At 42.8% G+C, this 26,627-nt stretch overlaps 1 protein-coding gene across 2 annotated transcripts in view; it reads right to left on the bottom strand.

Annotated features, from left to right (window-relative positions):
- Positions 1-26,627, bottom strand: part of ERBB4 (erb-b2 receptor tyrosine kinase 4) — a 370,853-nt gene that overhangs the window by 258,607 nt on the left and 85,619 nt on the right. The window lies entirely within an intron of this gene.

Consider the following 26,627-nt stretch of genomic DNA (forward strand, 5'->3'; position numbering starts at 1 on the left):
CTGGTTAATCAAAAGGAAGTCACCAGTTTTTGCTAAGTGACTTCTTTGCCTTCCCACTAAGAGCAGTTAAAGCTCCTGTGTAGCATGTGTGTAATTCAGGTCTGGTTGTATCTGCTGACCTGCTCACAAGGTATAACTTTTGTGTTGCAAATTAAGCTTCCAGGGATATTCTAAAACCAGATCCCAGGATTCTCACATATCAGAGCTGGCTGAGAATGAACTGTTCCCTTCGCAGCTCAGAACTATTAGACACAGAAATCACAGACAGCTATAATCTTCAACCTCTGGCACAGAAAACCGCATTTTCAATTCCCACTAAAAGTACTACTTCTTGCCAGTATGTCTCTGGTAAATTACAATGGCTTGCCTACACTGAGCTGCTTTCTATTCTACTTTAAAATAATAACTTGCCAGTTTCCAATGGGAAAATAACACCTTAAAGGGCTCAATCCTGCTCAAGAAAGGCAAAATGCATATTGGATTCAGCGAGTCAAGAGCACACCTGTAATATTTAGGTTCATAGTCTACCTGGGGACATATGTATGGGTACCTTAGCTCTTTGTAGTTTAAAGCCTGAAAACCTACCAGGCTCCCTTCATGCTGTATAAACACGCCCTTCAGTTCCACTTCACTTACACTCAAGCACCTTCCCATACTTACATGGTTTTACAAAGGCAGCTGATGCCACTTTCAGACTCAAATCCACACCTCATCCAGCCTTGCATGCGTATACAAAATATAAAGAATAACCCAATACACGTGAGGAGGAATAGGAAAGGCAGATGCATTTTCTGCAAATATCATCACACACACACCCCTCCCCAAGGAATGAGCTGCTTTGAAGCAGGTGAGAAAGTTGCTTATAATTGTGGAGATTTTTTTCCTTCTCCCTGACACAACGAGTTTGGTTTGGTTGGTTTGAATTTAACAGGACCTGTCAATGAAGTACAAAACTACTGTTCACACTAGGATCGCCTGGTAAGTGATTAGGGTAACATGTCATGAGTGATAAGATGGAGACACAAACTACAAGCAAGAAGTACACTCCGGAGTGGCAGAGATGTCCATGCAGCATGACCACGCTGGATTAGCTCCAGTTGGCCTTGGGGGAACTCCCTGTCCTGATCTGTACAGCCCTTGGCTTCTGTGAGTGCAGGTTTGTGTGCTGTCCCTTCCCTGACCCGCTGCGGTTCAGCCTGTGCTCCAGAAGGTGCTGCTCTTGCCCGTGGCTCCTGTTGCAGCAGCACCCGGGGTCACCAACCTGACTGCCAGAAGCCACAAGTGTCCTTGGGCTGAAAGTGATCTCGAAAACTAAATGCCTGTGAAGAGTGGGAATTCCTGAAAAAGGCCCTTCTCTTTGCTTAGCGTTCTTGTTAAGTGGTATCTATTTCTGGACAGATTACAAACACTGAAAACAGTTGTTGCCACTTTCAAAAATAGCCCGGGAGGGAAGCTTAACTGTTCGTTGACCAGCAGCAGATTGCAAATGCTATTTCTAGATCAAAAAAGGCAATTATTTAGCAGATCCTACAAAGGAATTAAGGGATCAGTAATGTCTCCACGTGACGTGACTTTAGAAGTTCCTCACCCCAACTAACCTTGAGTCGTCTGCAACCAAGTAACTATCCCAGCATCGGAGCCCTGGAATCAAATCCCAGCTTATAACAACGCAGTGGTCCACCACTCATACTGCATGTATTTATAGAACAACAAGAAAATGTCCTGGTGTTTGAAGCCCACAGGATCTTCCATTCACCCCGTATTTAACTTTGCAGCTCCTTTAAGCTGTGGCTTTTACACCAACCATTTGTTTGCATTCCCTGTTTACAAGCAGAAGGCATTATCTGCTTTAAAAACTAACACTTAGTGGAGCTGCACCACAGTGTATTTAGCAAGGGCAGCATCCTAACTGAGGGTTTGTGTACACATGTTGTACTAGCTCCATCTAAGGTATGAATTTAGGGTGGTGCAATCACACCAGAGCAGCATGTCTTGGGATGGTCTTACACGACTACACATGTAGTGTCTTTCACTAGATATTTGAGAAATCAGGAAAAGTTTTCATCTGTTAATTAAACTTCTTTCCTACTGAAATTTAAATGATCATACAAGCCTAATGCAACTCTATCTCCAAGAATTTAAAAGCTTTTCCAAGTCACATGGTCACTGTTCTGAAAAATTTTACTTCCGAGATAACAGATCACATTTACAGCCAAGCTGCTCACTGTGTACAGTTACACACACAAGTGCATCCGCCCAAGCTGGGAACCAAAAGGAAGCATCTCCCAGCCTCACACTCCTGAAATTCCTGTTAGAATCACATGGTACCACTTGACCAAACAGTTAAACCCAACTCCCTTCAGCTTGTTGTGTGAGCAACCCGAGCCTGTGACTACAGGCCAACACTCTGTCTTCTCTGCCCTTCTGGCTCTTCATGTTAAATATAATGGAGGTATACACTGAGGGACTATTTAAAATATTTTTCCAGGAATAGCCTCAAATAAATGCTTCCTTTCCTATGATCAGATTTTAGAAAGGCCTTTTTGAACTACAGGGTTCAGAAGCTTGATCTAACACCAAGGGAGGCACAGCTTCATGGCATGTGGAGTGGTTGGCAGGGGCATCGTGCAGGTGCCAAATTGCCAGAAGCATCCCACACATCAGCTCCCACCCCAGCCCCACACAGCACCCAGAAACATGGGGGAAGCAGCTTCCTCACAAGAGAAACGATGAAAAAATTAGCAGCAAGTGGTGGGGACACCAGGTAGCTGTGGGGCACTCCAGCTTTGGAAACTTCAGGCAGACACCCTTTCTAAGCAGAACTGTATCTTGCATGTCATATACCTGTGGTTTTCAGATATAACATATACTGAAAAGGGAAAATAGTGCATTAAAAGCATATGTATGTTTTTAACATATACACATCTTTTAATTTAAGTATGATTAGTAAAAGGAAAAACCTTTAAAGCAAAACCCATGGCTCTAGGCTGTCTGAGTGTGGGCACAGGTACATGAACCTTTCTTTTGGGTAAATGTTCATCTGACTTGATTCATGCTGTAATAATGTGCAACTTTCATGGAGCAAAGCACTGAAGGATATGATGTTGCACAAGGAAATCCCTCATCTTCATTTTAAATCGTTTTGTCATGGGAAATGTAAAACTATTTAAAAATTAAAATACATCATAGACTAATCATGAAAAGTCTCATCCAAAGCCAATGGAAAAAGCCATGGAAGATTTAATTTTGTGTTGGCTTTATCTCAGACGTGTCACTCGGATTCAGAACAAACTGCCTTGCCATGAACAAAGGACCAGAGGGTAAGTTCTGTGCAGAGGGAGCAGGCAGGGCAGTGTTGGTGCAACTGGCCCAGCCCAAGTCTCATGGAAGGGAGTTCCAACTGGATTTGAGCCATTCATAGGCAAGACTTGCTGGCAAGTGAGCAGGTTCCTGACACAAAACCTAACCCAGCTCAAACTGGTTTCTCTAAAGAAAAGCCACTGTAAGTGCAGCAACCTGTAAGGTAATGAGCTCATATGTATTCCAGGACACAATTCCAAAGACTGCTGAAACATAAAGAACCCTATACAAAGCAGGGGGAAGTTTAAAGTAATAGATGCAAGGAATCTTGAAAGCGAGGAAGTCCTTCGAATACAGAAATGCTGTGGGCAACCAGATACAGCTTTACCACACTAAACACAGAAACAGTCTAGAAGAGTGTCTGCCTAAAGACAGGAGAAGAAAATCAAATCTGTGACCACAAAATGCCTCCTCCATTCTCTATATCCATGCAATGCCAGGCTGGAAGCATGCAAGCAGTCTGCTTTATACCTACTGAAAGCAAGTCGAAAAGCAAGTTCCTCTTGAACACGAATTCTGTAATCAGTAATGACAATGAAATACTGAGGTGGGGCTCATTCCTTATCCATTCCTTATCCTTGAAACACTGTCAGGGACTCCCATTGCCTTCCTCCTGTAACAGGCAGGACAACATCCCACTCCAGGAGCTCATGAGTGAACAGGAATGAGAAAAGAGAAAGGAATCTCTCTGCCAGCTGAAGGATAGTGGCTACAGGTGTCTGAAACTGCAACACAAGCAAGTGAATTCAATTTCTTTGGAGCCACTTCAGTGCTATTCTGGGACAGAGTGAACTGCTCAGCTCTGGTGACACGTAGGAAATTATTTTCATGGCAGTAATCCAAGCAGACTATCTCAGTAAGGATGCTACTTTTGTCTCTCTTTTGAAGTCCACACTCTGAGATACCAACATTAAAATACATTAGGTGGGGCCATAGGACAACACTGGATTGAACTAGTTTTGAGCAGTTTGTGAGTTTGTAATCCCTTTGACAGGGCAGTATTTATTTTTATTTTGGTAATTGAAGAAGGTTTTGTATACTGCTGACTATTCTGAAGACAACTCTTATACCTGGGTATAAGAAATAAGCATGGCAATATGAGTTCAGGAGTACCATAAGAGACATACCACTGTCATTAAACACCTGCCCTACAGGAGGATGGGCAAGGCTCACATGAGGCTGGTACCCATGTTTGTCTGAAGTGCCTCGCAGGAAACGTGCTTTTAGTAACTTACAGGCTAAATTTATTCGATTAGCTGAACAAGGCTGGACAGCATAAGGCAATAGGCTGCCTGTACCCACAGCCACACCTCTGGAGCCTCAGGTCAGTGTCAGCTGCCTGGAAGATGCTCCCTGATACATTTGATTGCAACCCTCTGCAGCATTTTTGACTGCAGGGGAGATGAAACATCACAGCACTCTGAAGTGGCTATGAGCATATATTCAGGCTTATTGAGCCATAAATCCAGGAAGCAATGCGTTCAGGTGATTTCCAAGTTCACCTAAGTTTTATGAAACCTATTTTTTAGCCAAACAACTGCAAATGAGCAATGCCTGGTGACATTTTATTACATTTTCCCTTATTATGCCTTAGTGGTAAATTATTCTCGCCAATCAGTGTTGCAGTATCAGAGAGACTGTTACAGACAGTCACTGAAAGAAACCAGAGATAAGAGATTTTACTGTCTGTCTCTGCAAAACAGGCTCCTTTTCATTTTTCAGTGCAGCTTAGAGTCCTGATTAAAATAATAAACTAACACAATGATCAATTAAGAGAGTGGAGAAGCAGGTATGCCTGTCAAAACTAGCAGCCATACTTTGGAATAAATCAAAGTAACGGCAGCACTAAGAAAGGAGCAGTTTACACTAAATGTTATATCAAGTATTGTTGGCATTGATGTTTTACAGTGATACTATTAAGCATATCTACATCATACTAATGGGGAAGAGCAGATCATCAAGGATTTTTCTTTTCCAATTACATTCAGCATCAACATGAATACTTGATATATTAATTTACAATTGTTTTCATGGTGCTATTAATAATCAGAACCTCCATGAAGTTTTCAAAGGCTGATGAAGAAAACCGGAGCTTAAAAGCAAAGGTGTTTACATTTCCTTCCCATACATTTTGGTTAACAGCGTTGTGAGCATACCTGACCAAGGAAACTGTCAGAGGAATGTGCCTTTTATTTCCATTTCTATGAGATTACCACAGGGTCACCCACTTTGCTGCTTGTGATTTCTGTGGGTCTGCTTAATGAACACCAGAAACCCGTTGTGTCGCCCTTCTCTCTCTACATGGCCTATGAGTTGGCAGGTGCCATTAACCATTTGGAAAGCAGGCCTAGAGTGAGGTTAGCAGCTCATTAAATGCTGCTCCTCAGAGCTAATAAACTCACATTAGCCGAATTCTACATTGTAAGTGACTGGCAAAGCTCAGACCTCCCAGTTGCATTCCCTGGCCATCACACAGCACAGTGCACTGCAGTAATTAACATGAAAACACATGCTAATTCTGTTGATATTTGATACAGAGCAGTGTTGCCTCAAAGTGGTTGTCAAACCCATGTTTGCTGATAATACACAGTTCCTATGCAAGTGAACACGGTGGCCTGCAGCCTTGGAGTTTATCATATTACAGTGTTAGGGGCTCTCAACTCTGAATATTCATGGTGGGAAACTGAGCCATAATTTTTGGATGCTAACAGTAGCTGATGTTTAGTATCACTGGGTTTTGGCAGAGGTTTAGGTTGTATGAGAAATAAAAAGATAGACATATAAACCTTTTTTAAAGAAGCAGCTGAAAGGAAGGAAGGCTCTTAAAAGGGCACATTTAGGCATCAAAATAATAGACATATTCAAACAACTGCATACTTGAAAGGTTTAGAAACAAACAAAACACTCTAGGACTTAATTCTGCAAATGTTTATACACATGCTTCTCTAATTGGGAAATTAGTATTTTACTAATTTACCAATTACTATTGTATTTCAGTGTTTCACTTTCAGCACTTAGTTTTCTATCAGGCCTGTTGAAATACTCTGAAGGAAATAAAACAAGAGTATGCTTGTTACTCTGGGGATGTGTCTATGCCCTGCGTATGAAACAAAGGTCCACCTTCCTCTAGCCTGTGTTTGTTAAATGTTCCAAAAAGATTCACTTTTGTTTTCAATAAACTGTGAGAAGGATGAACAGATTTGATGCCTGAAACATCCATTTGGGACAGAGCCACCAAGGAGAAGGATGGCACACAGTGTTGCAGCCAGAAAGAAGATCAGAGGAGAAGAGTTCCCTAAACAGGGGCTTTCCCACCTCTCTAGGACATTTGACAGAACAAAATCAGTGAGGAGCTGCCACCTAATATCCTCTAAACACACACTGTAGGTACACATACAACAGAGTAGCAGAAGGCAGCACAGACCTTGAAAAGCCCAAGAGAAAACTCACAGAAGGCACAAAGTCTGCTGTCCGTTTTATATGCTCCATCATTTCCCTGACTTTCTTGTATGCTCTTCTTCCACTGGGCTCTGAAAGGAGCTTAAATGTCATTCTTTTTCAATAGGTACACAGTTATTAAAATTAGGAAACAGAAGCTTTTCATAATGTAGGCACCCTAGGAAGTCTATCCTATCCCATCTCATTCTTCTCCCTGATCCCCAATAACTAGTCCTGAACACAGAGTTTATTGCTCTGGTGTCACCCCAAAGCAACCAGACTACAGCTTTCGGGTGCTCTGGGATTTTCAGTTGTAATAAGAGTCCTTTCCAGTATTCTTGTGTTGCTAAGGAATGCTTAGTTCCTATCCCAGACTGAAGTTTTTCGCCACGATCATATATTCCCTTGGACAAACACATTAATTAAAATGTCACTGTGCCATTTCTTTCTGCATGAGACCACAGTTTTCATTTTAAAAATGCAACAACAAGGTGGGAGAAATGCAAAAGTGGGCTGTGGGAAGATAACAGCATTACTAATTACATCTTCCACCTGCCTGCAATCCTGTGATACTACTGAAATATAAGAGTGAGAACCAACACAAGCAACGGGCTGCAAAAGGGATCCTGGGCACTGCCCAGCTCCCCCTGTTCCAGTAGAACCAATTTGGATGACTTTAATAGTTGTTCATACCTTTCAGCTCTCAGTCACAAGGCTTGGACAGAAGACAAAGATTGATTTAATGGAGAATGAATGTAATGCTCTGCAAGTAGCTTAGACTGCACCAATTAATCAATTACTCGAGTACATTCCACTTTAATACATTCATTACTATTCTAATCTTTAATCAACTGCTTGTTCCACATACTATGAGGTTCCTGCATTTCTGTGTAAAGAACAATACCCACTTTGCAAAGGAAAAACACCACTTCCAGTGCCAAACATGAAAAATCAGAAGCGTGTTGACTGCCGTATAATGTGAACAATCCTGTAACTAACGGCTTACAGGCCATGCTGCCACTTACTGAGGCTTTGTTTGATACACCTGTTAAAAGTATTTATTTGAGATTAGCAGCAGAAACTGATCTGAAGAATTTTTTTACCTTCATGTCTCAGCTTGGCACATGCAACTGGAACTGCTACAACCAGCTACTGAACTTCCTAGAGTCAGAAGTCTTTCAAGCTTGTTTTCACTTTTTTAAAAGAAGGAATAAAGTTTGCAAACTGTTTGCAGCGCCTTCAAGCCTTTAGCTGTATCGCTTTCTTCTCTCCCCCTCTTCTGGCTCCAGGACAGGGCAACTCCTTTCCCAGAGGAGATGGCCCCTTTAAAGCTGGAAAACCTCTTCCTTGGCTTTAAGTGGTGTCAGAGTATGCTCACAACACTATGTTGTTAATTTTTTAATTCACTTATTCTATAAAATGAGTGACCTGTATGTGACTTTTACAAGTCTATCAGTTCCCTTGGCCCCACAGGAATTCCACCTATTTGTTCCCATATAGGACAGTTTCTGCCAGAAAGTGCTCTGAATCCCCAGCACCAGCCAGGAGCTGAGGAAGGTCTTTCTGTAAGACCCCCTCTTCATCAGTGTGCCATGACTGAGTCCTGGTGACAGAAGACCAGAGGGTGGGGTGGGGGAGGAAAACTAAGATCTCAGATTGAAGGTAAAAGTCGATCAAAACTGATCTGCAGTAGTGAGAAAAATGCGTTTGCTGATAACAAGTGTGGTGTTTGATGTGTGTACATACTTCACTATCTAGCCTTTCATCAAGAGCCACAGGATTTATTCTTCAGGCATGAGAGATGGAACAGCTTAAAATGGTCAGTGACCACAGAAAGGATTAGCACATTATTATCTTTTTAATCCACAACAGTTATTTTTCAGGATTTATTGGAGCTAATACAAAAGTGATTAGTGTTCTGGTTTTGCCAAAGTAAGAGGTTGTTTACGACTCCATTCCCACACACGGTCTGTAATAAGCAGATAGTACTGGCTGGAAAGTGGCCAGCAACAGAAAGTTTCATCATCTACACTGTATTCACAGAAATAGAAATGGCTTGTGCAATTGCCAATAAGTCCCAATAAGGACCTTCTAAAAGTAAAGCATAAAGTAAAAGTATGTTACATTATCCCACCCTGCAAGCACCAAAATAAAAGGTGGTGTGGAAAGTTCTTCAGCTTTTTTGCCTTTGCTAGACATGTGCTATTTTTACAAAAGTGGGATAAGCCAGCCCCCAGCATTCCAGGGTCTCAGTCAGCCCTCGAGACATCATAACTAAAAAATGCCGAGATGTTAAAAATAATCAATGTTATTTTTTGTATGTGCAGTACGGTTTATGAGAATTCAGGATTTTTATTTTTCACTTTTGCTCTACATTTGTGATGGTTGGAAATGGATTTGTTTTTAAATGGAAGCTGAAATTCTCACAAAACTTAAAACACCTAAGGTTTTCAGAAGAATCCTCAAACGGACTTTGACAAACCTGTCTATGTAATTTAAGATGTTCAATCTCTTTTTTCAGAATAGCACGGGAACCTGAGACTTCAGGATTGTGTGTCCCACCCTTTCCAAATTGGACTTGTGCTCTTAAGAGTGCATACCATTTTAAAAGGTACTTAGATGGCTAAGTCCTACTAATTTGAGTTAGAGATCCTTCTCTATTTTTAAATATGCGGCTGTCACCACCTTTTGAAAAACAGGGTTTATTATTTTAGATCTTTGGCTTTTGAAAGTAATACTTAAAATATTGCCACATTAGCAAAAAAGCAGAAGAAAACTGGTAAGCTGAAGGGATGGTCAGACAGACATGGGCAGAGAAGTAACAAACGAGAAAACATTCTTCTTCCCATCCTCTTATTTACATCAATTAAGTATATTTCTATCTGTGCTTGAAGCAGACTTGGAGAAGCACAATTTGTTACACATTAGGAAGTTTTTAGCTTTTCAAGAACAGAGGCATAGGAAAATATTTAGGCAAATAGCACAGCTTACCCTTACCAACCCCAGACTGTGATAGATTTGTCTTGCAGTCAGTCCTCTTTGGTCTGGTACAAGACACAAGCAAGAAAGGTGTGCCCTCACACACACACACACCAGCCACTCAGGATTCTTACTTCACTTAGTATTTGAAAACACACCCCAGGCCTTATGGTATTTGCAATGAATATTTCTACTAGATTTCTCCAGCACGTAAACACTCCTTTCTGAAGAAAACTGCTAAAATTGAAGGAGAAGAAATTTAACTGTGGGTTGATTCCTTTAGTTCTTCATTCACCATGAGGCTGAAAGAACAACAGACAGGTTTGTGAAAGCTTTCTTTTTGTCTACAGTTTCGACTGCAGATCAAATGTGAATTGCTACAGAAGTCTGAAGCAGATTCAGATTTCACAATGTCTGTTTTCATTTAAAGGTTATGTCTAAATTGCAATCACACTATCTCAAGTGGATGTTCTGGGCTGGCTTCAGACCACTTAGATCTCGCACTGTGAACAGTGTGACTTTGGTAGCATGGAGAACAATTTTGGCCTGCAGCCCAAATGTTTACTTAGTGTCTGGGGAAGCCTTTGTGGCCTATACTGGGTTCCCTCACTCCTCTGCCAAGGGCAGCTGAGCCAGGCAGGCAGATGGGGTTTAAATCCCTGGCTTCTGTAGGGCAGACCTGCACTTCAGCACTCGTGCACACCAGGCAGAGCACACCAACACCTCGCACTCTCAGGCTGCAGAATTTACTAAATTCTTCACATGCTGAGGTTGCCACTCTCGCCCTTCCCCTGGCCTGGTGAGAGACCCCAAAGGGAAATAACATCTGCCAGTTCACCCCACTATGCTGGGCTGGAAAAGCCCAGAGGGATCAGGGAAGTGCTGGAGCTGTGCTTCTGTAAAGTTACAAAGGATTTTGACTATATTTAAATTAGTTGTTACTCTCCTTCCATTCCTTATATTCATTTCATACCTGCATCTCAGTTTCCATTAGGACTGCTTCTTGTAGAGTGAGGCTTTTAAGACTGAAAAAAATCCCACAAGGGTTCAGGTAATAGACTTCCCAATCGCATGGCAGACAGGTGGAAAACATGAGAGGAAAACAGTCAATAGCTGCTTGCTATCTCACCCCCTCTGAACTGCAAAAATTTCTCAGGGAGCTGTGAATTACTCCCCTATTGTTCTTGCTACATTATTATTTTGAAGTGGCTTGTGCCTGTGCTATTTGGTTGCCTGCTTTGTTTGCCTTATCAGTTTGCTGGGTAATGTATAATTAAAACAGCCCCGTTTTACCACCTCACTCAGAGATCTCTTTAGATAGTACACCAAGTGTGACAGCAAGAAAAACACAATATAAACTTCAACCGCTGCAGCTTCCTCGGGCACTTATTGAAACCCTCCCTTCTGGGATGTGTGTCTCTCATCAGGAATGGGCCTGTGCTGAGAAGTAGAAACAGTATTTGTTTCCTGGTGACATCTGTGAGCATGACAGTTTTTTGGGAGGCTGGACAATCCTCCCTAACTGCTCAGCATCCGCCATTCCTGACAAAACACCCTAGGAGGTACTTGGCATGTGGAGATACACCTGGAGATGGTGACTGCAGATTAGACAACACATTTCTAATCACTGGATAGATACTCCACAAATGTTGTCACAGAGAACAAATGCTGCACCTCCCCTCGCACACACACTGCCCATGCTCCTTCAGCCCCAGCCACTGCTGCCTACTGCTCCAACGACCTGGAGTCCATTCTCCTGTCACTGCTTCTCCAGAGTCTCAATTTATGTGACACATTCAGTGTCACATAGCCTTTTTTGTCTGTCCCTAAACCCTCAGCTCCTGTCCAGGCCCTTCTCATGTCTTGACAACAGCATCTCTCCTTTAAGAAGCAATTTCACCTTTCTCTGTTTCCTTCCGAATTCCACTGCCTGACTACTTCCCTAGCTCACCACTCAAAACAATCCTTTTTCTTCTCTCCCCATCTCATGTCTCCTCATCACATCAAATAAAAGCAAATTTTATTCACTTTCAGGACCTTCCAGAGCCTATCGTTCTCTCATACACTATTTATGCCTTCTCCCACCTTCAATAGGCCTGTCATGCCACCTTTCATCAAACACAGGATACATTTTCAAACATCTTTTGTTCTTTCTTCTGTGCTGTATCTCAAAGATGCGGACATCCAGCAAGTTATCTCATTGACCTTTCCAATCCTTCCCCTCAAACCCTCTTTGCCTTCAAATAGAAATGAAACTTGGCTGCCTTGGGAGCTGTGGATGTGCAGAACTGATGCTCCATGAGAAGCTGTTCTGTCTCCCTCTGTCTGCTTTACCTACCTCATTGGGTCCGATGTGGCCTCCTGTCTTAATCACACTGAGCTATTTAGCACAGGGACTATTTTTTTCACTCTTCTCCTATGAGTTTCTGAGCTACTTCTGGGAAGTGCTGCTTACAGATGAGTCTGCTGTAAAGTGATGATCCTTATGTTCTAGAAAAGAGTAGCTCAGGTCTATCCACTACCATTTACAAAAGTTCATATTTACTTGCAAAATCATTACTTAAAACAGGAACACAACCCCAAATTTAGAAATGCCTACGCAGAAACACTTTTCTCAACAGGTAAGAGAAAGCTCGATATTTATTGAGGAGATTTTGCTGTTGCTGCTTAATACCATCTCATCATCTAAACTTTGGAAACAAGTCCAGCAATCCTATGTAAAAAGCAGGCAAACCACATTCCTGTAATTCATTCAGGGCTCAAAGAGCTTATACATCACCAGTTATCACCGCTCAAATGCTGAGTGAACCACCAAATCTAGAACCTATAGCAATCATCTCCCAAATCCTATCTTCCCCAAGAAATAAAGGGAAACCATGGCCCTCACTGCAGGCCCAGTGAGAGATGATGATTGGTTAGGCTTCAACTATTTTCCACACTGTCAGTGGAGCAGAGATTTGGTCACAGGTGTTAGTTTGGGCACTTAAGATTAGCTCTAGGTGGCTGAGATAAAAAGAGCCTGTCAGCTTCATGGCTGAAGGAACTCTGGTGTATAGCACAAAGAGACACCAAGCTCAGCCAAAGCTGAAAGAAAACTGTTTGAAAACCGAAAGAAACCTTTGCTTTAGGGCTCTTAACTGCTCTTGTTTGTCTTGGGGGACATTTGGCAGGATGGTAGAGAAGTAGGTCTGTAAGCCTTTTGTTTCTTCTCCCTTCTCCAGATACCAGGTAACAGTGCACCTGGGAGCAAAAGGACTAAATAGTCTTTTTCAAAAAGCTGCCTTGCAGAAAGAAGGCTGCTACTAAGGTATTTAGGCAATGGTAGTATCACTTGCAAGGTCAAAAACAGGGGCAAAGTTAGTAGGGCACATCAGCATTACAGTCAGCAGGGCAAAAGACACCTTCTCCCGTAAGCTGTCATGTTGCACTTGGCCAAACCAGTAGCAACAAATAAGAAAGGCCTGTTCCTCACACACAGCTTGCATTGGTTTAACTGAAATCAGTTTTGAAGTCAAGTCAGTTCAGCAGGTATGAAATCCCAAGAGAATGCACTTAACTTAGTGCACAGACATCAATTTAGCTCATCTGAGTTACTGAAGTAGGCTAAATCAATACAAGGCACTTGTAAATGGATTTAAAAGAACATTCATGTGGGGTTTGTTTCAATTTAAGTTATGTTAAGGAGCAATTTTATTTAAAACCAAGTAAGGTTTCTTTGCTGGCTATCCTTAAACCCTACATTATGACTCTAATTATCCACAAAAGAAAGCACAGAGGAAAGCAGCCCATTCATGTATTTTGGAGCAGACTTCACTGAGTCTTGCATCGGATCCCACAGAAGATGGATATGAAACCAGCCATCAGAACCTCATATCATAAACGTCCCATTGCTGGGTCAGTGAATCCACTGTCATGCAATGCCAAAGTCATGTGCCAATGCCAAGGGAGAGCCAGTGACCTCCTCCAGTAACCTCTAAGATGCTGCAAACAGCACAGCCTCTGTCTTCAAAGCTCTGCCTGTGCCCAGCCAGAAGCAGCAAGGAAGCCTTCTGATGCTGCTCGTGGAGGCATGTCAGACTTGGTTTGGATACCAACAACAGGCAGGCATGAAAGGGTTTTGAAATGGCCCTGTACAGCACAGGTAAACAACCCCTCTACCCGCTTGCAGGTCAGTGCTTGCCAGGTGACACAGCCCTGACCTGCCCATGCAGCTGTCACTGTGCCATGTATCAGGCAAACTCACCATCCCACTGGAAAGAAGAAAGGAAGCTGCAGCTGCATTTGCCCAGCTCTCTCCTCCCCTGCATAAAATCATGTCTGGCCCTTGTGAAGGTTGTAAAAGGATTCCATATGCTATAATGCTTACCTGAACTCAACCAGAGCGAAGGTAGTCCCTTCCAGGCCTCCCTTTCTCAGCAACAGGATATTATTTCCATGTTCCAGTTCTTTCCTAGGACTGGCACAGTAAGGTAACCTAACACAACCTGTCTCCATACAGACAGATTTTATCTCTTCTCAGAAACAGCCAAAGAAAAAAAAATAACATGGAGGGCAGCTGTCTCCAGAGAAGGATGCAAGGAAGAAGAGCAGTTATTAAATGGGGATGTTGGAGGATATGTGCCCAGGTGGCAGGTGTCTCACCTGGCCCTCCTGCTGTGACAAGCAAGACATAATCTGTCCCACCCAGACACCATGGGATGGAAAGTCCCCTGAGCAGAGAAGCACACAGGCAGCACTGCCACTTCTTCCTCCTCAGAAGAAAAGCAGTGAGATTAGATAAGCCCCCTGACAAAGGAGTGATTGCAATTTATGTTTTTTCTGTTTATACTAGAGGCTAAATTAGCAGATTAATATTTGCTTCCAGCCACTGCTACCAGCTTGAAGGGGAAATGGAGCAGAATGAGGCCAGCAGAGGTCACAACTCATTCAACCATCAGTATCATCAAATTTGCTCAGCAGAGCTTTGATTACTTTTCCAAACTTCAAGGCTGGTTTGTGGCAAAGCATTTCTTTAGAAAGAGAGGAATAAAAGGCTAAAACTAAGGCCATGTTAACATATTAATAAATCTCTCAACTAGCAAAACTATTATCTTTATTTGGGAAGCTGAATGCTTCTGAATATTAAATCAAACCCACTCAGCTCTGAACATCTAGAAGTCTTACTCCTGGATGAAATGGGGGCTGCGTTGAGATTTACTGAGCTCACAAGGGGCTAACTGCACAGCCCATGGGATTAAGCTGTCATGCATTCACAGCTATTAAAACATCCCTCTCAGCTCTCCTTTGACACACAAAGAGGAGGATGCTGCCCCTGCAACCTCACCCTATGCATATTTTAGCTCAGTGCCTGCTTGTAAAAAATCAAGTATCACTTAAAGATCAGCACTGTCTAAAGCAGAAGAGCCTCTGAGTCCAGCCATTGCTGAAGCATTTCACGACTGCCACCTTCACCTGACAGCAGCTCTGTGGTGCACACCTGTATCAGCTCGTAAGAGTGACCACCTGAAGCACGGCTGCCACAAGTAATAGTTACCTCAGCAGGAGCAAAGAAAACCACAGCCATGAGGCCACAACAGCATCATTTCAGAACTTCTACATGCCCTCTGTAGGCAAAGAAAAATAAAAAATAACAAAAGTCCTGATCCGTCCAGTTCATGTTGTACTTGAAGGATTCAGAACAATGATCCCTTCCACCTTCAACTGCCTTTGCTGTTCCCCCAGCACAGCTTCCAAGGGGGTCTTGGGCAGTAGTGCCAAGCCATCAGCACCAGTCCTGCCTGGCTGCTGCACCTGTGAATTCCTGGCAAACACCAGCTGGGGGCAACCCTTGGTAAGGGGGCTTTGACATCCAACTGAAAGAGTTGGATGCTTCCAGTTAAAGAAATAAATAAACAACACTTTGACCACAGAATATGCTGAGTTGGAAGGGACCCACAAGGGTCATCGAGTCCAACTCTTAGCCCTGCCCAGGACCATTCCCAAGAGTCACAACATGTAAGAAGAGCCAGCAGTGTGCTTCCTTCTGGAGAAGGTGGGGAAGAAAAAAAAAATTAGGGAGCTTGGTATCACCGTCTCAGAACAAAACTCAGTCCTGGTGAGACAGCCAGGGAGCACCAATGCTATGGATATTCCAGACTTTAGATGTCCTGCCAATGCCAGTCAACGTCCAACTCCCCCAAAACATACCTTGTACCTCTTGATTTGACACAAGGGAATCTCTTATCAAGCCCTGTGGCCTTCTTCCACAGCCTAGGACACCTGCAGCTGTGTGCACCCCAGCTTCCCCCTTGAACACAGAGGGGACAGCATGCTTTGCTTTCATCCTCCCTCTATCTGTCTTACTCTTTCCTGCATTACAACTTTTTATTGTTATTAATTATTGACACACTTACACATCACACATTTTTTACTAGTGTTTGCTACACTGTGCTCAGGATAACGGATCTTTAACTGGCTTAGGCCTGTAAAGAATTCAAGTATTAGGGGAAGATAATTACTATTGCCTGGAAATGCAACTCAGTTAACTCCACTAGAGATGAGAAAGCCATCTCCCGGGCTGCACATCCACTCTTCTTCCTGTACAATGCTAGCAAAGAGTAATTTCAGTAGGATCTGAACTGAGCCTTCAAGCCAGGGGATGAACTAAGTTATGACCTAAAGCTTGCTGCAAAGCTTGCCACTGGTTCAGATGCACTTAGGTGCATTGTACTCAGGTGCATGTTATTTTGGTTTAAAAAAAGAACTATCATGCTTTTATAAAACAAATTGTAACAACACTAAACCAAGGGCACCGCTCCAAGACATAATGCTGTCCTGCATCTAATTCTTCACTCCAGAACCATAGAGAGATATACTGGGAGCCCAGAATTGGTCATATCACTTAAAAATGAGCAGAGACACACAGAAGTTCAGGCTCTGCATCCAGTGTAACCTCAGAGTGATTGCTGCCTGTGCTAGGGACAGCCAGAGTAGTCTGACACCAGTATAGTAGATGAAGTTCAAACATGAGCAGCAAGCAGCTCCTGAAAAAAACCAATTTACTCTGTCAAGAAGCAGGTTGTTCATGTCAAACCATGTTGACAGACCTGCACCACAACCAGCAGCTGAGTAGATTCATTTACAACCTGCTCTGTGTATCTGTTTTCCATTGGGCACACTCCTACAATAAAGCAAGTATTTTATAACTGATACTGGGATAAAATATGAGCAAGAAACAACTTTTCAACCCTTTTAAAGATTTTTTTAAGACCTTTCATTTCCTAGACCAGGCAAAGAAGCTAAGATCAGATACTTCAGTGAGTTAAAATCTGAGAGAAAACAAAACTCAGTCTAAAACAGATTCATTTATTATTGTTCAATTAACACAAATTATTTTAATTTGTTTGGTTGAAAATTAAATTAACTTATAGGAGAAAGCAAGAAAAGCTGCTAAAAATCATAAGCCAAAGCCTTGCATTTTTAAACAAAAGGTGGTGCCTGGCAATTTCAACACTTTTCCCCTTGTTTTTCAAAAACTATTCCTTTCTCACAGAAAGCCTTCCTGTCAGACATTTTTCAATTTTAAAAAAGTTCTCAAAAATCTTCCACTAACTGAAGTCTAGTGGAAGTCTACACCCAGGAGGTTGGAGCAGATGAGCAGTGGTCTTGGAAAGAACATCTCGAACCTCTACACGTGGAGGTGCATCCTGCCCTCAGGTACTTGCACCCAGAGCCATTTTGGAAGGTGACTGACCCTACAGTCCCTACACCAGTTAAAAACCATCAGCACGAAAAAAAAGGGGGCAAATCCCAAAAACACACAACCCCCCCTCCAAACACACAACAAAACCAAAAAAATCCCACCAAAACCCCCACAAAACCCAAAAAACAACACCAAATTCTCTTCTCTCTAGCATCACAGAGAGAGATGTTTTTGAAGCTGCCCTTCCTTCTGTGCCCCCCACGTCAAGAGTCCCAGCAGTTTCAAACCCAAAGCACGTGGCTCTGCTATTTCTGACTGGCAGAAGCAGAAGTCAGCTCCCGGAGGAACTCCAACGTGAGCACAGCGTTTGTACAACGACTGGATGGATGGATGTGCTCTCACTTCTAAACCTTAAAGAAATGAGAGTACATCCATGAAAGTTTCACCAAGGAGAAGAAAAAAAAAAAAAAAAGAAAAGAAAAAAAGGCAATGCAAAGGGGTTTCAGAGAAGACAGCCCCTTGAGCGATTTCCAAACATCAAAGAAAAAGGCCTCCAGCATGTTCTCCTCATCTGATACCTTTGTTCCCCCACTCCACGCCCGCAGGCACGTTCTGAGTGATACAGAAAAGGCTCCTACAGCCCACAGACAGCTCCCATCCACAGGCATTACCTGTGTCCCGCTCTGATTACCTCACACTGGCACTTCAGACCAATCACAGCTCATTTTACATGGCTGAATCCAGGTGGGGCTGACAGGGAGCCTGGAGTCCCAGAGAACTCTAGCAGGTCTGTATCAGACACAGTCCTGAGCAGCCTGTCTGCTCCTTCATCTTAAATGCAGGTACCATCCAGTTGAGTACTTCTGCTCCGCTGTTAGTCGTGAGGAACTAACAGTGGAATGTTGAGTGTTGAGTGTTGTGTGTGTTTGAGTGCTTGAGTGTTTCCCACTTTCTTACCTCTGCTCATGTGGTGATTTGCCTTCTACAGGGCTGCATTTCTATTTTTATGTTCCCCTCAAGCTTACCTTGCCCTGCCCATCTCTGGTTTGCCTCGGCAGCTTTGCAGGGATGCAGTGCAGGTGCCTGTGTGTTTCAGTGTTTACAAAGCACACTCACAAACACAGCATACCCAGCTGCATGGAATGGCTGCCCTTGGATGCATCCCAGTCAGCATGTCCACTCCCGTGGGGCAGGGAGAGGGGAGCAAACAAGACAGGTCAGAAAGGGTCTCTGGAGACAACTGTAATTGTCAGTCCCTTTTACTTTGCCCAGTCACATAAAAAAAGCTCCTGACAGTAAACTCCTTGCTCCCCATCAGGGACTGCTGTTATCTGTGTGCCAATTCAGAAGCTAACAAGAGATTTCCTCACCCTGGAAACTGCAGGCAGGATCTGCCAGCATAGCACTGCAGATGGGTTCAATCTGTTGGAACTCTTTTCATATACTAACACAAAACACAGTCCTCATAACAGCAGCATTTCCCTTTCACATCCCAGTGGACAAAGCTTGTGTGATCAAACTCTGTTTCAGATAATCTCTTAGTGACCTGTTGGCCCTGCACTGCTGCACATCTCAAGGCTGCTGCAGACCCACTCAAGTTACAACCACCCCACACTGGTTTTGATGAGACCAGTCCCCATACTGGCCAGGCTGAGACTTCGTGACACTGAAAGAAACAGGTTCCTATGCAGGCAAGGAAAAAGCAGGCTGGGATGGAGTTGGCCAAGCGGAAGGTGGGAGCACTTGCCTCTGTCAGCCTGCAGGCAGTGAAGGTTACATGATGCTTGCCCCTGTGCTGAGCCTTTAGGGGGCTGCTCTGCCTCCTCTGTCTGTAGGGGTTTTTCTGGAGCTACATGGAGCAAATGAAAGTTTTTGGTTCATTGCCTCTCCAGTCCCTCCATACAGGGTTTCGAGGGAATTTCTCTCTGCAGTAAATGACATGAAAATGAACAGGCATGAAAATATCCTAGGAACACCAATTATTTCCACTCTGTAAACCTAGGGATCTGATCCATCCTTCTTTGAACTCAGTGGGACTTCTGTGTCTGCAATGAATGGTGTCCTAAACCCAACTCATAATTTCTATAGGCTGGCAAGAAAAGCTAGGATAAGGAGCTCACTCTTGGATTTGTGTTTAAATCCAGGTCTGTAAGCATATACTGACTTGTAGGCATACACTGCCCTCCACACCTATGTGCAATGCCACTGAGATTCCTCTGCTGAGCTTTTCATGAAGGCACTGAACTTGACACCTGATTCCCAGACTTTCATGCCATTTTGAGCCCTAGATGTCAGCAGCCCCACACTGTTGGAGGCTGGTCCCTCTGCCCCAGCAGAAGTCCACAGCTCATGTCCACACTGCAGATAGTGGCAACTGGACTATCTTGCTCAGTAATTTGCCTTTTGCCAAGCAGTGCCGATAGATCGCATCCCCCATGTAACACAAGACTTTAATTACTTCACAAAAGCACTAAATTCCTTGTCAGCTGTAGCCTGTCAGAAGGAAATAAGAAAATCAATGAGTTCAGAAGACCGTAGAGAGAAAGAGGGTGAAAAAAAAACTGAAAAAAGCCCCACCCCAAACAACAAACACTGAAACTACCACTTCTTTCATTCATCTGAACTGAAGAAGATATACTAATGGAGTAGCAAGGATTTTAGCTTCTAAAACACCCAGACAAGACTTGGCCTGGGCTGGGGAATACAACTCTTGCATCTCGCTCTTTCTTTCTTTCTTTCCCAAGCAGGCTGGGAGCCAGGATATATTTTCTCAGTAGTGATGTTGCTATAAACTGTTCGATCCTCCTGACTGTAATGCTTATTGCATTTTACTTAAGTTACAGTGTAGCTCAACACAGATCTGTCTGCCAAAGTTGGATGTTTGGAAATGTCACCCATTCCTGACCCGTGTGATTGAAATGGAGGGATTACTCTGTTCAGATGTTTAACTCCCTCCAAAGCATGTGGTCAGAAAAATCCCTGTGCTGCTAAAGCTCTTAAGTCACGGAAGTCAGGCAAAGCTACTCCATTACCAGAAGGCTTCAGTACTACTGGATTTATCTTGATTGCCCACATTTCTAAACAGCTAAAGGGTGTTTCACACCTCTAGAACACAGAGAATTTCTTGCTTGGTAATTGAAAAATGCACAGATAGAGAGAACTACTGCAGAGAGGTGAAAAAGAGAAACTGCCAAGGAAAAAGAGCATGAATGATATTATTATTTTAAATGGCATTATCAGGTAACAATGGCATCATATCTGGATGCATTTTATAATGACATTTAAACTAACATTTGTCAGTGTTAAAAGGTGAATTCCACATCACACCAGATACTCTCTGAATAGCACTTTCAATGACACTTCCAAAATTAGTCTAATTAAAGCCGGCAAGCATTATTGGCTCTGTTTTACAAGTGGTATGATTCACAAAATAAAGTAGCAGATGTGTACATTACCACAGGGCTAGGAAGGATTTCCTCTATATACTTTAGACCCTAGTCCTTACCCAGCAGCCACATAGCTAAGAAACTGTTGTTCTGAAAGCCCAGAACAACATGCTTATGTTTGCAGAGACTGTAGTTAAGACAGAAGCCATCTGCATCCACCTTGCCAGGTTATTTAGCCCAAGCACAGGGCCCAAGTGGTGTGGTTAACACTATTTCCAAAGCTAGCTAGGCTGGATGCTGGCTTAAGCATCCCTGTACAGAGCTCGGCTGCTTGGTGTAGACATGCCTTGAGTCAGCTATCATTAGCTGGTATTAATCCTGACAGATCACCCTCAACACAACATCCTTAAAAGGGCTTAAGTGGGTGTTAGGCACTAGTTAACTTATAAATTAAAGCATGAATTAAATTACCCACTGAAGAAAGTAAAGGGCAATTTAAATTTCAGTTCATTATGAAGTCAAAGCAAGTAAGCCAATTTACACCAGCTAAGGATTTGGCCTGGTTTCTCATCCCCATGATTTTAAGCCTTGTTTTGTTGCAGGAGAAGCTGTGTGACACAAAGTTATCCTGCTGCATGACATTAGAAACTCACATCAATAATTCTGTGTATTACTGTCAATAAACTGGTTTAGACCATTTGCAATATATGTGATTCCTAGTTCATATGAAAATATTGGGGGGAAGTGGGACACCAGCAAATACCTTTACAGGGGATCCAACTAAAACCATTTACCAACATATCGTTATTCTGATGAGCTTTTTGCTTAATTCTTTGCCATAATCATTCCAAACAAGGTTGCACATTTGTTACACTAGAGATAGATTTGAAAACAGTAAAGTGCTCTGAAATAAAGGAAATTGAGCATAAATTGTTAATCAACAAGTTGCAAAGAATCACAGACATTAGCTATGCCATTTAGCAGGACAAAAGCATATTCAAATCCTTTAAAGTGACTACAATATTTGAGCCTTGCTGAAATTTAAAAACCACTGTCCCACCTTTGTTACTGGACATAATAAGTATAATAAGTATAAATCTCACAGGGCTCAAAATCAGTACTTCTTTCTGGCTCTATACAATATATCTATTTGCCTTGATAACACCTGTGAGCAATTTTCTGCTAGCTGGAGGCAGTCGCTCCTCAGCCTGCAGGTCCCTTATCTGGGATTCCTCTGGGCCACATCTGCAGTGGTAAGCTGAGGAGTGCCTGGAAGCACTCCCAGGCACTGATGCCAACTGGCAGGGAGCAGCCCGAGTCCATGCTAGTGCCTGCCTCCATGCTGAGCACAGGATGGCTGCACACACACTGCCAGCAGAGACTGGGCTCTGGACTTTCCTGTCTGTCAAATCACACCTACAACGAGGAGAGCAGTAGCTGGAACGGGGTGATTTTTTTTCCAAGGAAAGAGTCTAAGAGTGTCCTGGGAGAGAGGAGACAGACGTGCTAGCAGGCACACTTGCATTTATGAGCGTGGGGGCAGCCACAAGTCTCATTCCTTTTCTCCACCGGGACAAGATGAGCAAGGGGAACGCATGGCTGGTTCTGTGCTGTGTCCCCAAGGTCTCTGCCACCACAAAGAGCCCTCCTTTCTCAGGGGAAGCACAGACATGGGAAAGGAGGTGTTCCTCCCTTTTCTCCTACCTGCTGGCTAGTCACAAAGATGTGCAGGGATACAAATGCCTCTGTGGTCAGCCCAGCTCTGAGGATTCAGGGAAAGGAGCACACCTGGGCAGTCTCGGAGCCACTGCAGCTTCTCCTACAGGACAGAGAACTGCAGCAGCCCTGCACACAGAGGGTACCACAGGGATTTTTAAACCAATGCCACATCCCTCCATGTATCCTAGCAACTCCTCTCCAAGGTTAAGAGGCAATGCCTTGCCCACCTGTTGCATAGCAAGCCTGAGGCAAGCTACATATTGCTTTCTTCACAGCTCATCCTGCTAGTACGAAGCCACGGAGATTAAAAAATGTGCCCCAGTCAGCACACCCCCATCCTGTCTTCTTGGGCTGGGGTGCCACACACAGGCATTCACATCTCTGAACATCATGAACAACATGGTCCAAGGAAAGGTCTTGCTGAGACAGGGCGAGCACTTTGTGATCAAGGCAATGAAAACGGGGGTGGCCTTAACCCCTGCTGCAAAAAATGACATACACGCAGAGCTAAACGAGCTCAGGTCTTCAGTGGGTATCTAAGTAAGATTTCCCAAAGAATTTTATGTCCAAAAAAATGCCCAGTGAATAAAACAGAAAGAAAATTTGACTCCTCCCAAGCCCTTCCCTTCAACCTGATTGGGCTGCAATATTACTATAATAAATGAGCAGCGCTTGTTAAGAAAAAAAGCCAAAAAACTGGCAACAGAAGGGTTGAAAAGCAACCTTTTTCATGAGTGATGCCATTCCTTCCCCCTCCAAAGAACCCTTTAGCATTTTTGATTTCTTGAGGGGGGAAAAATAATATTGAAAACTTTATAGGAATAATCATAGAACTTTAAAAGTTTGCTTTGCAGAAAAATTTAAAAAAAAAAATTAATCAAATTTTAAAAAAATCAAACAACCAATTACAGAAATCTGTTGATGGGGGAATTTACAATGGATCACTTTCTACACCCAGTGAAGATGGTTCTTTGTCTATGGTTCTCCTGCCCATAAAAGTAGATTTTCTTTCTTTGACTATCACTGACCAAATACTTTAGGATACAATATCCATTTGAACATCAGTTATCTTAATTTATCATTCAACTGGATTCCTGTAAAAGAAATAAACAAACAAAAAACCTAAAGATTTTTCTGCCTTTTTTTTTTTTTTTTTGCATTACTGAACTAATCCCTGCTAAATCCATTTCAATCTAATATATTCAAGGAACCCAAGGGTTGTACAGGCAGGCACAGGGGAGCCTCCGTCCCCAAGACCAATGGGGAAGATAAGGTTAACACTGCTCAAAGATACATAATTTGCTGTAAATCTCTTACACATCTTCCCACAGAGGAAAATATGGGATACTTCATAAGTGGTTTTAGAACTTGTGAGTTATCCCTCTTTCCCCACTCCTGAAAGATAAATGCCATAATGAAATGCAGCCATCAGGTATTCTCTGTATTTGGAGTGCTCCAAGAGTGAAAAATGATTATGCCCTTTCACTGGATAAGTTAAGGTTGACTGCCTGGCTAGCTGGGGAAGACAGGTATGATTTGCACTAGCTCCCAGGCCATGACTGGAAGAAGGTGGCATAACCTTCTTCCTCAGCATCAGTTATTCTGCTCATCTCAGGCTGAAGAATATGTTCAGTATGTCAAACCTGGCTTTTTACTGTAAGGCTACTTGGCAGCTGAATCTGCAAACTGAGATGAGTCCAGCTGAGACGGCAGCAGCCACTTCATTAGTTCAATGTCAGTTCGGTTTTGACATGTTTGTGGAACCACTGACTAAGTTTTTATAACAAGTGAGAAAAGGATTTTATAGCTAAGATTTCTTGCAGGTGTCACATAAATTTTAGGATGTGGTCCTGGCCTGAGCTATACAAACAAAACTCTCCTGTGTTTTGACAGACATCATGAGTGAAAATTGGATCATGTTTTCTGTGTGAGATAAAACTTACTGCCTTCACAGCTGTCATTTTTTTATAGCACAAGGGAGGAAATTCAAGCATTTAAAGTTACATTTAAAGATGAAAACTTGATAGACATATCTGGCAATAAAAACACAGCTGTTAACAACACACCAAAAATACTGCAATGGTACAGCACAGGAAGCTGAAACACTGTGTGTGGTGAAGGCTGAGGAGAATTTGCAGGTGAAAGCAGCTCCCTCATTTATTTAACACAAGGAGTAGTGCTGGTGTTTTCATATTGTGCAGCAGTGGGCAGAAATACCCTCAGGAACCCATCATCCTGCCCTGCACAAATAAGAACAGAACTTCCCAAACTTCTGTGAACAAGGCATAAGCACTGGAATGACAATTCTTCACATACAAGACAAGAGTCATGTTTATATTTTACTCAGGTGGAAGAGATGGAGCTTTCAAAGACAGTCTCTTGAAATCTCCAGTGGACTTGAAGGATGCAAGCCCACGAGGGCTGCTGCTTCTTCAATTTAATAACTCACTGGTGGTTTCTGATGTAAATATAGAGAGCACAGGGAAGACACAGAATAGGTTCAGACACAGTTGATCTATCACAGCCTTGCAACACCACCAACTCCCACATCCCCCAGTTATTTTTATGCAGCTACTAATGCTAAAGATGTGTTATGAAAAGAAATGAAGTATGAATATGCTCCAGGAAGAGCATGTGCAACAAGAGGCAGGTTATGGGTTAAAATAGCCAGGGGCATCTTAGCCAGTGTACAAAACGGTCAACAAACAGCTGCTGAAGAGACTCATGAGGCCCTGGCACATGCTATCTAGAAAACATTGAGTATTTGAAAGCACACACTGGCTCATATTCAGCACCCAGAAGCTATTTTAAGTGCTCCAGAGAGACAAGTTAGTGTTATTAAAGCACTTTTCTTCCAAGAGACAACAATACATTTTGAGCCAAATAATCCCATCAGAGACCTTTCTAAACACCTAAATCAGATGCAGTGGCTGTGATGATCTCATGTTAGGAGAGATTCAGGGGCTAAGCTAAGGCAGGTTTTCTTATGATACTTAAAAAGAAAATGAAACTATTTGCTGGACAGTTTTAGTGCTGTGTCTATCACATCACAGTGGCTTCCAGAGAGCACCTCTGGAATCTCAGGAACTGCCTATGAGCACAGGGAAGTTGGTTCAAGACAAAAATCCTGAGCAGAAGCCTACAAAATAAGGGGTTTTTACCTTACTGAGCAGCAAAGCAATAGCTAAATGAGCCTTAAGAGTACAACTCTTTCCTCCTGGCAGAACAGCCTCAGACCCAAGAGGAAAGACTTCCAGCCATTTTCTGGCCTTGCTCTCACCTCTCTTTCTCAGTTTCACCCAGCCTTAGTGTCCTTTACAAAGCATTTTTGAGACTCACAGACCAGAAAACATACACAAAGAAAGAGGTACAACTATTATTACCAAATGCTATGGCTCTGTATTATGTGAAGGCTTAGACAGTTACAATGAACTCCCTAAATCAGAAAGGTGGGAAGATAAACAGGAACAGAAGAGAAGGAAATTAGGTTATGACAGTCAGAAAGAAGAGTAGTAGATGGTAGAGATTTAGAGACCTTTGGGAAGCACCCTGAAATTGTTAAAAATTGTAAAAAATTTGACCAGAAGAAAGAACCTGATCAGAAAGAGTCAGCCCAAACAGGTTTATTTTGTAAAGTATTTCAGGCCTCCTTTTCCCTCCTGTTTTTGAAAGCCTGGCAAGGCTTGAACAGGGATCTCTAAGCACTTGTATGTCACCCTGAATATTGAGAGACAAAAAAAAAAGCAGAGAGAGAAGGGTGCCTGAATAGAGTTCAGAAGGTTCCCACCTCTCTGTACTGAGGTTCAATCTTCACATCCAGTTCAGGGCAGTGACTTTCAGGAAGCTTTTAGCTGCTAGCAGGAATAAGGCCATTTCACAATAACCAAAGCTTAGGGTAGAAATTACAACAGTTGATGAGGAACTAGGTATAAATAAAATACTTCTGGTGAATTCCATAAAAGGAGTTTACCTCTGCCTACTCTTTGTTAAGTTACAGTCCAGTGATATTTAGCCAAGTTTTAATCTCTGAAACCACTGACTGTAGATCCTCAGATGGGAGACAC

Source organism: Manacus vitellinus, unplaced genomic scaffold (genome assembly GCF_001715985.3).
Source record: "Manacus vitellinus isolate BGI_N305 unplaced genomic scaffold, ASM171598v3 scaffold_20_pilon, whole genome shotgun sequence".
NCBI lineage: Eukaryota > Metazoa > Chordata > Aves > Passeriformes > Pipridae > Manacus > Manacus vitellinus.